This window comes from Nyctereutes procyonoides, unplaced genomic scaffold (assembly GCF_905146905.1).
Source record: "Nyctereutes procyonoides isolate TBG_1078 unplaced genomic scaffold, NYPRO_anot_genome, whole genome shotgun sequence".
In the NCBI taxonomy this organism is placed as follows: domain Eukaryota; kingdom Metazoa; phylum Chordata; class Mammalia; order Carnivora; family Canidae; genus Nyctereutes; species Nyctereutes procyonoides.
In genome coordinates this window covers 14,548,864-14,566,724 of record NW_026575160.1, presented here as the reverse complement: position 1 = coordinate 14,566,724, position 17,861 = coordinate 14,548,864, and positions in this window count along the sequence as shown.

Genomic DNA, 17,861 nt, shown 5'->3' with positions numbered 1-17,861 from the left:
CTGTCTTCTGTGAAATACAATCCTATTATACACACTGCTCCTCAACTTACTATTTTTACTTAATATATTATGAACTTCTCTACAAGCCAAAAGATATAAATTTAACTTTATAATTTTTTCTTATTTCTCTACACGTGCATAGAGACACATCATTTTATATTTTGTATTCCACTATACCCATCTCATTTTGGAGCTTGGAGGTATCCTTTAAATAGAATTTACTAAATGTTCTGTTATGTTGTGGAGGGCAGGACATGGTATGTACCAGTGGGATGTTCTACTGGTGAACTCACTCTGCCAATCTTGATTTTGAAGTTCATCAAAGGGGCTGCTTGAAATTTGTATTTCCAAACAGATCTATTCCCCCCAGCCATCTGTTTTCTCTTGCCCTCTACTTTCTTATTCCATATTTCATCTTGTATCATACTAAAATGTTCAGTCAGTGCTCTGGGTTGCAATTTGCTTTTTGATGCATTATCCTCTCCTTTTTTAAAGGGAAACTAGATTTTGTTCCTTGAAGAAGTAAGCAAGAATATAGCTTAATATTTATTAGTTTAACCTCAAAAGGCTGGGGATAACACAGCTTTCAATAATATACCTGCAGTACCAATAGTCGTACCTGAGGAGGGATTGAGGGAATCTTCTTAGGGCTGCAGAAGCATTACAAAATAGACCATGTTGATATTAAAAAATTAAGGTTATGCCTACATGATACAAATAGATTTCTAAGTCATTGTCTCAAAACTGACCAATTTGAGGCTTTGTGTAGGCAGTCTCAGTGAGTTCTCAGTGACCTCAATGTTCTTATTAGTATGAGATAGTTAAAAAATTGTCTATTCTCAAGTGCATGTGCATGCACTTAACTGCACTTAAATCTTCATTTAATCTGAGCCGGCAAAGAGTTGCTCTACAAACCGATGGTTCTCTTATCATTTTAAAATATATTACATGAATAATTAAGTTGTTTCTTCTCCGTAACAAGTTCACCATTTCATCATCAACTGATAATGAATCCACACCTTCTTAATGTTGCTTATTTATGGCTTTGTCATCATTACCAATTATTCACTGTGCACTGACTGTGCTCAGCAGTCTCTGCTGATGAGACTAGAAACTGTTCCTATCACCCCAGGAAACATATAAGTACCCTTTGGGGATTATTTTCTTGAAAAAAAATTTTTTTGAAGATTTCATTTCTTTATTCATGAGAGACACAGGGAGAGAGAGAGAGAGGCGGAGACATAGGCAGAGAGGATAGCAGCCTCCCTGATGCCAGACTCTGTCCAGGGACCCCAAGATCACTACCTGAGCCAAAGGCAGACCCTCAACCACTGAGCCATCCAGGTACCCCTTGAAAAAAATTGATAGTTTTTCTTCCCCAATAAGTGGACGGGATAATATTTACAGGTTACAAATGCAGAATGTAGGTGGAACAGCCATAACATTGAATGTATTGTGAAAACAAGAGGAAGTAAGAGAAAGTCCTCAAATCCTATAGCCAGAGTATCTTCCTGAAAGCTAGATTTTGGTACCCAAAGATCAGGTTGGGCCAATTTGTTACTTTAAGGGCTTTCCCCATAATGCAGATAGAAGATAAAAATTAAGCAAATAAAATTAGAGTGAATCCTCTGCTCCAAATGCATATCAAGAAATGACTACTTCTCCCCAAACCAAGGTTATGCCAGGCTAAATGTGGTAACGAAAGAAGGCCTTGCCCTCTAGGACTGGCCTGGCCAGAGGCAAGCTTGTGCAATAGGAAGTGTGTCCCTGGAACACTCACCCTCTCTCCAAACAGTTCCCTTGCCCCTGTAGCCACCTCCCCTCCTCCCTCTCTCTAGCTTTCAGGGTCTTTCTGTCCCTGGCTAAATTTTGCTCTCAGTTGGCAGCTAATTAATGGATAAGCGGGTACATACATTTGTGGAGAAAACAGGCCTGCCAAGGATTTACAATGTCTTTATAAGTTTCAGAGTTTTTCAGTTATTAGAAACAGAAAGGAAAATTCGAGTTAGTAGAAAAACCAGTTTGGCTCTAGGTCAGTAAACCCATCTGGCAATTTAATAGAATCAAACCTCGGTAATTAATTTGCATCGTATTGTGTTAAATGACCCTAAGGATATCTAAGCAGCAGAGATGGAAGAGGGAAGGTGAAAGTTAGTCGTGCTTTGCCATTTTCTTTTCCATAGGGTCAAAAAAGTCGTGGGATCTACCAGAGTCTGGAAAAATTGCTATTTTCTTCTTTGATAGTTAGCGTGTGGGGAGGACCACCATCAGGAGAACTGTAATCGGAAAGTTTTGGTCTTGTGGGGGTTCAAATATAGGCTTCGTAGGCTTAAATATCAGGAAAATAGAGTTTAAGCACCAGTCACTTCCCACCTAGCATAAACAAACAGGCTGAAAGATGGTGGGACGGAAAGCTTTAGTATGTCCTCTGGCCAAATTCTATATTTAACAGGGTGAAACCCACATTTGATTAGACTCAAGGGTAAAAAAAATTAAGTCAACATAAGAAAAATGTTAGCTTCGTTAAGTATGAATTTTTACTAAGATGTTATATTCTTTTACATCCTTCTTTTAAACGGGACATTTTTCATAGTTAATTATAGCTGTGAGTTATATGGTTCTATTTTCCTAATGAAGAGTTTAAATTGCTGAGGTAGTTTCCGTTCTTTAGACCAGCGATCTTCAAAATTCTTTGCATATGTAATCCTGAAAGAATTTTGAAAAATACAGAGTCCTTTTAATATTTTACGTTGATATCTAAAAATGTTTCACCTTAAGTTTAAATTATTGTAAAGAATGTATTTTAATTTGGATATATATTTTCACTTTTTATCAAGTCCTTGGAGCTGTAGGTTTAGTTCATTTGGTTTACAGAATAAGTCATATATATATATAAACATATACATTTGTATCGATCTCACTTTTGAACCCAGTCTTCATTGGCAAAGCAATCAGCTAAATCAGACTTACTATCTATCATTTTAAAACTTAAATGATTAGGACTACATCATTTCGAATCTTAATTCCACATAACAGAGACAGAGGAGACCTAGAGAAGGCATGGAAACTTGCCAAGAGCTTGTTGCCTAGATAAAAGAAGACCTCAGTGCTTTTTCCTGAGGCTTTCTTTGCTTATTTTGGGGTGGGGAAGGGGAGGATGGCTCCTCAGAGGCAGTACATGTTTCATTATCCACTTAGGAGATTCCTCCTAGATTTTTACAGCCTGGAGCAATGCATCAAAAGAAGACTCATGTTGAGAAAGAAATATGTCTTCTGTGAGGCGGGGAAAGGGTGAACATGGTCTGGCAGTCCTCTGAAGGACAGCTGTTGAAGAAAGAGATGTGAAGAGATAGAGATAGAGATAGAGATAGAGATAGAGATAGAGATAGAGATAGATAGAGAGAGAGAGAGAGAGAGAGATGAGAGAGGCAGAGACATAGGCAGCAGAAGCAGGCTCCACGCAGGAAGCCCAATGCATCACCTGATCTAGGACCCCAGGATCACGCCCTGAGCCAAAGGCAGACGTTCAATTGCTGAGTCACCCAGGCGTCCCACTGTGTGTTTTTAAAGGAGAATCTTCGTGTAGGCCAGGAGTATGAGTACCCAGTTTGCAGTCTGTTGCGTTAAACCCTTTCTGGAAGAGAAGTGTGTATGCTACAAAGATAAAAGCTACAAGATAGCCTTCCAGCAATGAGACACTCAAACAGCAGCGGGCATTCCAGAAACTCAGTAGGACAAAGGGAACTACTTTAATGCTTCCCATTATCATTATAGTTCACATTCCATGGCCCATGTCTCATATTTTGATACAGAATTTCTAGAGATGAAGAAGCCTATAAGACACAACATTATGAAACTGGAATAGTGGGAGGAACAGCAATGAGATTATTTAATTATTAAAATTTTTTGCCTTCTCAGCTTAAGTAGCATAAGGCATCTTCTGATTTGATGTTTCCACTGAAGGTACTAAATTATTCTATCATATTAAGTGAAAACAACCCCCCCCTCATGCTTTACATGCTTTCTTACATTTAATCTTCATAATCACAACAAATATATGAAGTATATGTTATCATATCAATTCTGCACATAAGCTTGTTAGGGAGGTCAGAGAGCTTAACTGATTGGCCCATGGTTCCACAATTAACAAGCAGTAGAGGCAGGTTTTAGATCATAAATGATTCACAGGCCTTAATTCTTTAACATAACTCTACATCACAGTTGTTGATTTCTTTTTTTTAAATTTCATTTTCTTTGAATTCAATTAATTAACATACGGACATTAAGTAAAAACTTAAGGTAACACTACATGTCAGAGAGGTTGAATGCGCACAAAAATTCTGCCCCACTTTGAGAATACCAGTTACATAAAAATCTAAGCTTCATAATAGACAAGCAATTACGTTAAAGGAATACTCCAAAGGACATCCTTCGGCATTACTTTATGTTAAATATGTGTTCACTTACAATTCTTTTTCACAAAGCATTACTTTCCCTATTATTTTCCAGGTACGATAAAAAGCTCCAAAAAGAAAGAGGTTGTCCTGAGGAAGGGCCAGATCTCAACTGGTAGCAGATGATTGTTGCTTTTTTTTTTTTTTTAACACTCTTTCATCATCAGGTACTATTTGCCCATTTCCTCTGGCATATTTCACTTGATGTAGGGAAGATGTTAGGATTCCAAGCCACTGGCAAAGAGAGAATTCTTGAGACATTTCTGGTGCAAAATGGTGGTTTTATTAAAACACGAGGACAGGACCTATGGGCATAAAGAGCTGCACCAGGGTCATGAGGAGTGGCCTAATATAGACTTTCAAGTTGGGAGGGGGTCAGGGATGGTGTAAGACTCTAAGGAATTTGGAAGCAAGGTTTCCAGGACCTTGAGGGGCTAGCTATTATTGGGAGAGATAATTTATTACCGTCTAATAAACCCTGAGTCACGAAACCCTTCAGGTGTATATTGATGGGTCATATGCTTGGGGAGTAGAGATAAAGGAAGTTTCCAAAGGAATTTTTATATGTTAAAGTAGACTTACAGGATCCTGCAGGGTTGGTCCTAAGATTGCCTTTTGCCCTTAGCAAAGTATTAACATTGTGGCAGCTGAGTCTCTAGAGGAATGTCACTCTGCCTGTTTCAAGGATTTGTCAATAGGCTGTAGGTAGTAAGGAAATTTAATAATTTCTCTTCTGCCTTTGTTTCCCACATCATACTTCCCTCACTCCACAGAGTTCTGGGTTGCCACTTATGCTCCTCCCCCGTCATAGAAGTTTGCATGTCTAGTCAGTTATCCTATCCCATCCAACTGACCATACATGACTCATGGTTGGCACATGCCCAAGCTGGGCCAATCAGAGTCCTTCCCTGGGACATTTATATGAAATTGGGACCACTTTGGTGATGTTGCCCAAACACAAAAGGGCTGAGTTTGTTGAATTTCTTATGGAAGGTGATAAAAAATGGCATTTTTTCACTGAAATCTAATATAGACCAAACTCTAGCAGGCCACATGGATACAGTAGACAGGAGAAGATAGAAAGGCACATAAATTATTTAAAGGGCTTGAGCTTCCCCAGGCCTTGGACTGGTATTCAAGTATTTACTTTTATCACAGGTAAATCTGAGACAGAGAGGCTCCCAGTGATATATAAATGATGAAGTCTAAAAACCAGTGGTCAAGAAGTCAATTAGCTGGGACAAATGAAACAGGAAAGTCCTGTTATATCACTTTTAGGCAAGTAGCATGCCCATGGGCTTGTTTGCATTGATGGAATTTCCTGCGCTGAAAGAAACTGTGTATGCAAGGGGAGAAGGTTACCAGGTTTTTAGAAGAGATGTAGATTGGTTCTCTGTTAGGGTTTTTAAGGCTCCGAGCAAGCTGGGGGATGGGATCAGTATAAGGAGGGGTACTGAGGCAGCCATGATACCTGTGTTTCAATAGTGCCACCATGTGGCTGTGATACCAGCAACAGCCTAGCCCTAGCCCAATAAACCTTGATCGACCAGCTGAATTTCTAGTTTTCTTTTCTGAAAAGTAGCCCTAAGTAGGGCTAACCACCCAGTCCCTGAGGTATGGATTGCTCATGGTAAGAGATGGGGAATGGTTACAGAGCAGAAAGATATTTTCAGTAATCTTGAAAGTTAGTTATTAAGCAAAGCTGTCATGAAAAATTGACTGCATAGGTCAGATATAATGACAATACATTTATTAGGAAAAGACACTGAGGGCAGCCCGGGTCGGGCAGCGGTTTGGCCTTCAGTCCAGGGCGTGATCCTGGAGACTCGGGATTGAGTTCCACATCGGGCTCCCTGCATGAAGCCTGCTTCTTCCTCTGCCTGTGTCTCTGCCTCTCACTATCTCTCTCTTTGTTTCTCACGAATAAACAAATAAAATGTTTTTTTAAAAAAGGAAATGAGACTGAGATGCAACTCCTTTGTCAAATCATAGTCCGATTGCAACCATATGTTGGCTACAGACACAAAAATTCAGCAAAAGTCAACATAAGCATTCTTTAAGAATCCATTGGCTATATGCAAGTTACAAGTTTTTGTTTTTTATTATTTTATCATTATTTGTAAATTGTATGCTACACATCCTTCATATTATACAAATTTATAATAAACATATATTTATACACATTTTTCCCTGAAGAGTTAGCTGTTAAATATTTACTAGCACACCACTGCTTATAGTTATATGTTTATAATGGATTGTTTATAATAACAAAATAGAAATAATTTAAATAACTTCATGCTACTCATCCACTTAGTTCCAGACTAATATGACTTCATCCCAAGTCATACTCTATCAATGCTACAAAAAGTTCAGGCTGTTATCAACGCTTAGTAGCAATACCCATTCAGGAGTACCTGGGTGGCTCAGTGGTTGAGGGTCTGCCTCTGGCTTAGGGCATAGTCAATCCCAGGACTGAGTCCTACATTGGGCTCCCCTTGAGGAGCCTGCTTCTCCCTCTGCCTATGTCTCTGCCTTTCTCTGTATCTCTCATGAATAAATAAAGTCTTTTTAAAAAAGGGAATAACCATTCAGTTATTTCCTTAAATGTTTTGATAGTAAACATGTAAGTGAATTCATATGACATCTATGGTAATACTTTAAAACCATTCTGAAATGCTAAGGGCCTAATATTTCTGGAAGAAGACATTTTATTCTCATCCATATAGTTCTACTTTATATAACTACATAAGTGGTTAGATCTCACCATGAGATACTTTTCCATGGAAAACTTAGACAGGTGAGGGGCACCTGGGTGGCACCATCTAACTCTTGGTTTTGGCTCAGGTGGTGATCTCAGGATCATGAGACTGAGCCCCATATCTGGCTCCATGCTCAGCACAGAGTCTGCTTGAGATTCTCTCTTCCCCTCCTTCAGCCCCTCCCATTTGTGTTCTCTCTCTTTCTAAAATAAATAAATAAATCTTAAAAAAAAAAGGGGGGAAAAGCAAGTAGATGAATCCTTATCCATGATGACAACCAACGCAATTATTTTGAGACTAGAAAATCAGAAGAATTAGAGAAAGGCTTTCCATTTGAATGTCAAATTGCGCTGTTTGATCTGAACACAATATGGTAGTAAAGAGGGTCACTGGGTGCCTCAGTTGGTTAACCTGCTGTCTTCGGCTCAGGACTTGACCTCAGGGCCCTAGGATAGAGAGCTCCATATCATCTCTGCTCAGCGGGGAGCCTGCTTTTCCTCTCCTTCTGCCTACCACTCTGCCTACTTATGCTCTCTCTCTGTCAAATAAATTAATTAAATTAAATAAATATGATAGTAAGGGAACAAAATCAAAAAAGGAAGTAAAATCATAAGACTGGATAGGATAAGAATTACCAACAGATGAAAGGTTTTTTTGTTTTTGTTTTTTAATTTATGGAAGTCAGAAAAGAAAAGAAATTGTGATGGATTAAACAGAGGGAAAGAAGCCACAACCCAGATACAATCAGTGGCAGTAGGAGTCTGTCCAAGTAGAAACCTCAGAGATGTTCTGGAATTGGAAACTTGAAGTCAAACTGTCAGGTAAGCAAAGGAACAAGATAAAGATATTCAAGGACTCAGAGCTCCCTTTTGTGGGAAGTTATTTGTTGTACTTGAGAAAAAACAAGGAGAGAAAGCAGAGAGAAAATGACCTGGAATACAGAAAACATGAAACTAACGCGTCTTCAATCAACAGAAATCCCAAATGATTGCTAATGCCACACGTCTAGAAATAAGCCATTTTAAATTAGAGCAAGTATTTAGTGGAAACTAAAAATAAGCAAATAAGTAAATAAATTCTGTGCTACACATAGAATAAATAAGTTGTTGGAAGGTATTTGGATGTGGTAAAGAAGGCATGTTCCATTTCTCAAAGGAAAAAAAAACAGAAACAGAAAGAAAAGAAAGACAATTAGAAACTCCAGGAAAACAAATAAAACTCAAAGCTGCAGTCCAAATATTAATCAGTCTAAAATACAGTATAATTTTGAGCAATTGGAATAGTATAAGGAAAAACAATCTATTTGACTACGATGTAAAAAAGTGTCTGCATCTGGCTCAGTGGGCGGATTTGTGCTGTGTTTGTCATGTGGTGCCCTTTCTCACATGGGGAGCTGAGTCCTAGAAGCAGTTGTCCACCACTAAGCAACTAGCTGACATTGGCTCAAGCCCTTCTCTGCCTCCATGATGCTCCTCACTGTGTATGGGGGTTATCTCTGCAGTGCCTGAGCCTGCTACTAGTTTCATCTGTGCAGCTTCCAGCACCAGGCTGCAGAAGAACAGGGTCCTGAGACCCTGTACCTCAGGGTCCTGTAGAACAGGAGGCTATTTCCCTAGAGCAGAGAGGCCTGAGGCATGCTGTGGGATGATCTCACCTGCAATCATTTCCAAGCAGAGAGAACTAGGGCCTTAATCGTTTTCAAATCCTGTTAAGAGGGCAACCTGGGTGGCTTAGCAGTTTAGCACTGCCTTCAGCCCGGGGTGTGATCCTGGGGACCCGGGATTGAGTCCCATTGGGCTCCTCTGCCTGTGTCTCTGCCTCTTTCTGTGTGTCTCTCATGAATAAATAAACAAAATCTTTAAAAAAAGAAAAAAACCCAAATCCTGCTGAGAAAAAGTGCCCATGTTTTTTCTGATGCTGCCAGTTTGGGGAGACTGTTAAATCAAAACAGGAATGGGAAGATGAGGCACATCTGACATTAAATATTTTGCCATGTCTAAAAAAAGTGTATGCATCTTTTATTTTTTTTTAAAGATTTATTTGTTTATTTTAGAGAGAGACAGAGAGAGAGGGCACATGGGTGAGGGAAGGAGAAAAGGGAGAGGGAGAGAGGGAATCTCCAGCAGGAAGCTGAGGGCAAAGCCGGACGTGGGGCTCAATCCCTTTACCCCAAGATCAGGACCTGAGCTGAAATCAAGAGCCAGACACTCAGCCAGCTGAGCCACCCAGCACCCCATGCGTCCTTTATTTTTTATTTTTATTTTTTAAAAATTGTATTTATTTATTTGAGAAAGCATGAAGGAGAGGGAGAAGCAGACTCCCTCCTTTCTAAATAAATAAATAAAATCTTAAAGCAATAAATAAATCTATATGTATGATTCAAAATGATTTCCAAGATTCACCAAGTACAAAAGAAAGATGTTAGAACAATGAGTATATTGTGCTTCTATTTGAATAGAAACAAGGACATATATGCCAAGTTATTCTGTGGTTGACTCTAGAGAGGTAGATAATATCCGAAACGAGATGGACACTTACTTTGATTGTCCTTTTACACTGATTGAATTTCACCATATGCTTGTAAAAAATTTTATGAAGTTTTAAAATATTTTAAAACTGAAGGGTGCCTGGATGGCTCAGTTGGAAGAAAAACATGACTCTCCATCTTGGAGTCATGAGTTTGAGTTCCACATTGAGTGTAGAGACTATTTTAAAAAAGAAAAAGAAAAAATATTTTAAAAGTGAAATAAAATTAAAACAAACTCACCTTTTAAATTAGGATACTTTTGCCTGAGAATAACAAAACCAGACTTCACCTAGTTTCTATTGGCTCATGTAACTGGGAATTCATTGGTCCACATAATGGAAATCTAAACGAGGGCAGGTTTCAGGATCAACTTAGTCGAGCCTGCCAGGACTGTTATTCACTTGTTGTCTGGATTCACCCTCTCACTGACTTTTCTCATGGGAAAATGCTGCCTTCAAATCTGCTCTCCCTATTGTCCAGAGGAAGAGAGAGTATTTCTTTCTGTGATTCTCTTGTAGGAACAGGGACAACTCTTTCTCATGCATGTCTCTTCCCATTTCTTATTGGCTCAAACTGGTTTATATGCTGTTTCTAAACCAGTCCATGGGACCAGAGGAACGCCATAGGCAGATCAGCTTAGGTCTGGTTTCTAGCACCAGTCAATGTACTGAGGGAGATGGCATTACCCTTAGTTCAAAATAGTCTTGCTCTGGAGCTGGGTGTGATAGTTTCCCCTGACACACATCAGAAAGTCATACTGGTTACCTGCCAAAAGTGGAGATGGATGTGGGTACCAACCAACAATGACCATTTTTCCCACCCTACTCTTCTTCAAGAAGACTGCTATTATGAAAGTCTTTTCACTGTTGCCTGCACAAAGTCATCTAGTTCATCAAACTATTGTTAAAGAAAACCAATTAATTTCTCTTCTACAGCAACAGAGTAAATAAAGCCTGACAATGATAATCAAGATATGTCTCAAAGAGATATGACTTATAGGAAGCCCTCTCATTTGATATAGAATAGGTCATTTGTTAGATCATCCTATCACCTAGAATACAACCATTGGAGGAATAGAACTACATCCTTCAAGAGTATCAGGCTTGGAGAGACTGTAGAATAATGATCATTATAATTAATGACAATACTTAACAAACTTCAAGGTGGAATTAGTTTATTACACTTAACTTCTTCTCATTAGTGACTGGCTACAAAGACACAATGTAAAAATTATAGAAAGAAGCCCACAAAAAGCCTGGCAAATAAACAACAGAATATTTTCTTGCTAATAACAGGATCAAGTTAAAATTACTATGGACATTCTGTCTCTTCTAAATCTAGTCCAATTTAGAGTAAGTATTGGTACTCTCAAGGGAAGGAAGAGCAATTCTGAACTCTTTGACTTATATGTTTTTCACAGTATGCCCAGCAAGAGATGATATTCCTATTTTTTAAAAAAGATTTTATCCATTTATTCATGAGAGACACAGAGACATAGGTAGAGGGAGAAGCTGGCTCCCTGCGGGTGCGTGATGTGGGACTCGGTCCCAGGACCTGAGGATCACAATCTGAGCCGAAGGCAGACACTCAACCGCTGAGCCACCCAGGTGCCCCAAGAGATGATATTCCTGAAGGACCACATAATACAAGCAAAGCTGAAAGTTCCATGTGTGCTGCCTACAAGACAATTATTGTTTGACTATATTTCAGACTTCAGAGTCTAATCATTTAGGTCTCAAAAAGCCTCAAGTTTCTCCTGGACTACATGGAATTCTTCTATGTAGGTTGCTGGGGTGGTGACTGAAGTGCGTAACGGAGAATTATGTGGAGTGAAACCTGTAATTGTAATGGATATTTTAAATGCTGGCTGAATGGACTCATAGAAAAATTCCATAGTGTGAAGGTTGCTCTACTAAGGGCAACTGTCCTATTAAGAAGATGGCCTGAATCTGAAATATTCTACCACTAAATTCATAGATTCTTGGCCATGAATTTACAGGTGAGGGGAAGTAGACTTGGACTTGGATTTAAAATGCCTTACAGGTATGGGCTACAAGTACGGGGCCTTGTAAAGGTTCTGTAGGAAAGGAAACCATTTGGTGGTTTGTAGTCTTCCAGCACATTTGCAGGTACATGGTTGCAGGTGATTTTGCAGGTGCATGGTTGAGCGTTCGGCGCCAAGTGTGAGCAGGAACAGATGACACATAGACTATCTTTATCAGTAGCCCCATCACGCCTTAGATAGACCCAGAGGAAAAAAAAAAGATGGTTTATGATTAAACTGTATGACACTATCCGCTAGCAGGCTTAGGGGACAGGAAAAGGAATAAGAGCTCCTTGGGAATCACTGACTTATCTTTTGGCCAAGAGTATTCTTTATTTGTCTGACTAATGAAAAAAGTTATGTTGCATATGGGACTATTAGATTCCCTAATGAGTCAAATTAGTTCTCTTGAAAGGGTCCCAGTGGCCCTCTCAGTTTGCATCCTGGCACAGCAGAAAGGCCTGGATCCAACTTTGTCTGCTGGGACATATAACTGGCTATAGTTGCATGGGAGGGCTTCCTTTCTCCCAGATCACACTACTGTCAGAGTTTTCCAGAGCTCTGCCAAGCATGGACAGATGTAGGAACAGTTGGCTATATGTTGTGGGAATACTTTCCACAGAAGTCAGCCTCTGTAACACTCTGAAAGGTTGCTTAGATATATGTCAGACACCGTAGAGATTCTTGCTGGTACCAAAGGCAAGGCCCAGAAAGCTGGCATGGCCCTGGCTTTCTAAGACCAAAACTCCTCTCAATGAGCAGTTTCAGGCTTGCTTCCCTCAGGTGTCTTTGCCATGTTGTGGGGGTATCCAGAGAGCATTTGCCAGGCCTGACTCTATAGTTTCAAGCAGTTGGATTCAGCTGCGCACCAGGAGCAGTACCCTAGGCATCCAGCAGTATTTGGAATCAGTCATCTCTGAATAAAACCCTCAGTGGGCTTTAATTCAATCAGGTTCCTGCTTTGCATTCCCATTTTCGCTTTTCTTTCTCATTCACTGTCTGGCTGCAAATTTTGGGGCTTGACAATATGTCCGGGAGCTCCAGATTCAGACTCTTGGCTCTCCCTCAAGGACTTTGCCTTAGACTTGTTCTGCTAGAACTCCTTTACTTGTAGTTCCTCAGGTATTCAAAAAAGAGTTACCTGGGTAGACCAAATGCTATCATTTGAAAGGTCTCCTGACAAGGTTAGCCCTTGGCTAGGGTCTGGGAACTTGGATTTGGGAAGGGTTCTCACCACCCTAAACTAGTAAGAATGGCTCACTGCTCCTAAACTGCTTGTACCAATGATGCAGTTAATGCCAAACACCTGCTTTCCTTCTGGAGTCTGGAATTCCGTGCTAGGTAGAGGGTGCCTGTGTGATCAGCTCCCAGTAAAAACTTTGGGCACTGAGGGGTGCCTGAGTGGATCAGTCTGTTAAGCATCTGCCTTTGGCTCAGGTTCTGGGATCAAGCCCCACACCGCCTCCCTCACTCTCTCGCCCTGGCTCCCCTTCCCCTCCCTCGTGCACTCTCTCGCAAATAAATAAAATCTTTAAAACAACAACAACAACAGCAGCAGCTTTGGGCACTGAGTCTCTAATGAGTTTCCCTGATAGACATTCTACATATCAGAACTGGGGAACTAAGTATGTTCTAGGTGACTCCATTGAGAGAGGATTCTTAGCTTACATGTGGCTTCCTCTGGATTTTGCCCCCTGTACCTTTTACCTTTGCTACTTTTGCTTTGTATCTTTTTGCTGTAATGAGTCATGAGTATGACTATATGCTGAGTCTTGAGTCCTTCTTTTTTTTTAAGATTTATTTATTTATTCATTCAGAGAGAGCGAAGAGAGAGGCAGAGACACAGGCAGAGGGAGAAGCAGGCTCCATGCAGGAAGCCTGATGTGGGACTCGATCCCGGGTCTCCAGGATCACACCCTGGGCTGCAGGCGGCGCTAAACCGCTGCGCCACCGGGGCTGCCCATTGAGTCCTTCTAATGAACCCTTAAACCTAGGGGTGGTCTTGGGGACTCTTGACACATTAGGTAACATACAGAATCCATTAAAGAAAGACTTGAATGTGAATGATTTTTAGTTTGATTTTCTTTCTTAAAGAGTTAGGAGTTGGAAACCCTGGCTAGACCTGACATTACACAATATGGTTAGGAGACCTAAAGCACTAAAGCTGAAACTAACATATATGGAAAATTGGTAGAAGATGTGGCTTTCTCAAAAGACACCTGTTAGGAAAGGTTACAGAGTACACTCAAGAGAGGTCAGTGTGGGGAAGGCCAAGGAAGGTTTGGAGGATTCAGTATAGGAGAAAAACACACAGATAAGAAGCAAGATCCTCCTTAAACAGAATTCAAGACCATGTTCCCAGAAAAGGAAACAGAGAGACAAAGTCTTATCTCCATTGTAATGACAGTGTAGGTTAAAACTTGTAAAGTCTGGGATGCCTGGGTGGCTCAGCGGTTGGGTGCCTGCCTTCGGCTCAGGTCGTGATCGTGGGATTCAGGATCTAGTCCCCCATCAGGCTCCCTGTGAGGAGCCTGCTTCTCCCACTGCCTGTGTCTCTGCCTTTCTCTCTCAGTATGTGTCTCTCATGAATAAATAAATAAATCTTAAAAAGAAAACTAGTATTAATGCAAGGGAAAATTCTTAAAAAATAGCATTTTTTTTAAGATTGTATTTATTTTACAGTGAGAGAGAGCACAAGCAGGGAGAGCAGGAGAGGGAGAAGCAGGCTCCCTGCTACTCAGCAGGGAACCCAATGTGGGGTTCCATCCCAGGACCCTGGAATCATGACCTGAGCCAAACACAGATACTTAACCAACTAAGCCACCCAGACATCCCAAGAAATACCATTCTTGATAGAGCTGCAGTCATGAATTATTTTAGGAACAAAATGTTCACAAAGAGAAAGTAAAAAAAGATGGAGGGAGTTATTGAGGAGTATTTTCATTTTTCTGTAAAAAAAGATGGAGGGAGTTATTGAGGAGTATTTTCATTTTTCTATCCTAGAAAATCCAAGTTGTTCATGTATTTCTATGGATAGGGTGATTAGATTTAGCATCGAATATTTTTTAAGTATCAAGTATTCAAAAAAAAATATTTTGAATACTACACAAAGCCCTACTAGGCCTCGTCAGATTGCTGTCTCATGGAAAAGTAGGGTTTTATTTGTCAACGAGAAGGCGATCTGATTTTTTTTTTTGAGACATAAAATGAGCATGAACTTTGGAATCAGATTGCCTAGTTTTGAGTTTCCAGTTATCAGCTATGTGATCTTAGACAAATTAATAATCTCTTTACGCTCCAATCATCTCATCTTATAATGCAAATAATAATAATAATTACTTCCTAGGGTTGTTGAAAGGACAGCCTGAATTAATCCATGTAAAGAATTTATAGTGCCTGGCATATGGCACACGCTCAAGAGATTGTAGATGTTATTATTACTTTTATAAGACATGATCACTGTGCTCTTAGTGGATTCATTGGATGTTCTAAATACTTTGGGGCTATCATGATATGCCCTGATAACTTGTAAAGGAGATAAAATAAAACATCTAGGAGTTTAGCTATAAAATAAACCAAAATGGATCACCTGAAGGATAGCCTGAAGTCTCAGAAAACTTCAGAGTAACCAGTTTGAAATATCATATCTTAAGAATGTCAATCGAAAAAATGGTTGTTCATCTACAGGAGGGTAAAACAGTAGGCTTTTAGGATTATGACTCTTTAAAAAAAATTGGAGGACCTGATGAAGTGCTGCCAACTTTTCAATTTACCAGAGTGACACGAAAAAAATCTATCAACTACTCCCATCATCATGTCATAAGAGAAAAGATGTTTTACCACCACAAAAAATAATAAAGAGCATATTCTCAGAACAAAGGCAGTCATTCCCAAAAAATCTACTATCTAGGGAGATATTTTTTTCTTTTCTCCCAAAACAGGCGAAAATCTCATTAAAGCAACACTCTCTTGGACCAGCCCTTGGGATAAAAAAGAAGAGTCACAGGCAAACATTGGAAATGTCTGTTGTTCATGGAAAAGGAAGGGTTAGGGTTGGGGTTGGGGTCAGGAAAAGTAAGGCTTACCTTCTGCCATTGACCTATTTTTGCTCTCAGCTGTAATGACATTTCAGATGTGAAGATAAAGATAGGAAATTTTAGCTTTTGATTTTGATTCTGTCACTATGGTTGCAAAAGTAAGAGGATAATCACTATACATTTAACTCATATTTTCCCTTATTTTGATTTTATGATCATGAAGCAACCTTCTAAGTTCCATGCAGGTCTCCCTATTGGGGGAGAGTGAGTTTACCACATGAACTTTAAAATTTTCTGGCAAGTCACTGAAACAGCCTCTGATGAATTAGCTTCCTATGTAGCTTTATTATCAAGGGAATAGAATATGTTAATTATGTCTGCAAGGGTGTTGCTGTTTTTTCATTTTTAAAAAGATTTTATTTACTTATTCATAAGAGACACAGAGAGAGGCAGAGGCATAGGCAGAGGGAGAAGCAGGCTCCTTATGGAGAGCCCGATGCGGGACTCGATTTCAGGATCCCGAGTTCACAACCTGAATCAAAGGTGACACTCAACCACTGAGCCACCCAGGAGCCCCACTGTTTTAAATCTCCTGGTAAATGAATCAGTTCGAATTCTGGTGTCAACTTTGGTCTCTCGTAATTTTTAGCCATCTTGTCCCAGTCCCAGTCAAGGCCTGAAAGTCCTAGGAAGTAGAAAATGAAATTTCTAAGGTGTGGAAGCAGCTGATCTTTTCCCAGACAATATCATAGAAACACTGTACTGTTGTCAGAATCATGCCTTATCTACTCTGCTGATGTTTACAAGGAACACATAAAGAGGGACAATGGCTTTATTAGTCAAGGGACACATTGCTGCTGGAAAAAAAGATTCCAGGATGCAGGGACTTAAAATGGTCTCAGTAAGAGTCAGAGGTGTCTTTTATCCTGGTCCATACTAGCAGAGGCCCAGGTTCCATTAGGGACCTAGGTTCTTTCCATCACTCCCTGAGTATTGCCTGAACCTGTAAATGAGCCCCACGAAGTGTGTCCTAACCTTAACAAATTTACATTCTCAGGCACCCTACCAGTATGTGCTTAGTTTTAAAAATTAGTTCCAAACTGGTCCTTTTTAAAAACTCTTTTAAATTGGGGCAACTGGGTAGCTCAGTGGTTGAGCATCTGCCTTTGGCTCAGGTCATGATCCCAGGGTCCTGGGATCAAGTCTCACATCAGGCTCCCTACAGGGAGTCTGCTTCTCTCTCTGCCTATGTCTCTGCCTCTCTCTGTGTGTCTCTCATGAATAAATAAATAAAATCTATCTATCTATATATATGTAGTGGATACTGATCCTTTGATGCTTTTGTGTGTGCAAACATCTTTTCCCAGTGGCTTGTTTCTTTACTTTCTATTCGTTATATTTTGATGAACACATGTTCTTAATTACAATGCTGTTGAATGTATTAATACTTAATTGTTTGTATTTTGCGACTTGTTAAAAAAATTCTTTCTTATTCCAAAGATACTCTTCCACATTTTCTTCTAATAGCTTTAAAATTTTGTCTTCCATACATAAGTCTTTTGTTCATCGGGAATTAATTTTTGTAGATGGTGAAGTAGGAAAGATGAAGAAAAGCAGAGATAAGAAAAAACATCTTTAGGGGTGCCTGGATGACTCAGTCGGTTGAGCGTCTGACTCTTGATTTCAGCTCGGGTGATGTTCTCGGGTGGCGGGATTCAGTCCTGCATCGGGGCTCATGTTCAGCAGGGAGTCTGCTTGTCTCTCTCTCTCTTTGCCCTTCCTTCCCTCTCTCTCTCTAAAATAAATAAATAAATAAATAAAAACAACAAATAAATAAATAAATCTTTTTTTAAAAAAAGAAAAAAGTCTTTAATCCTACTTTTTGTTTTCCTATATATGTATATGCTTAATAAAATACAAATTGCAAAATATTGCAAGAATAGTTTTGTATCTTGATTTTTTTTTCACTTAACATTATGGGAATTTTCCTATACTACTAAGAATTATTAGGAAACAATATTTTGAATGTTTCCATAAGTG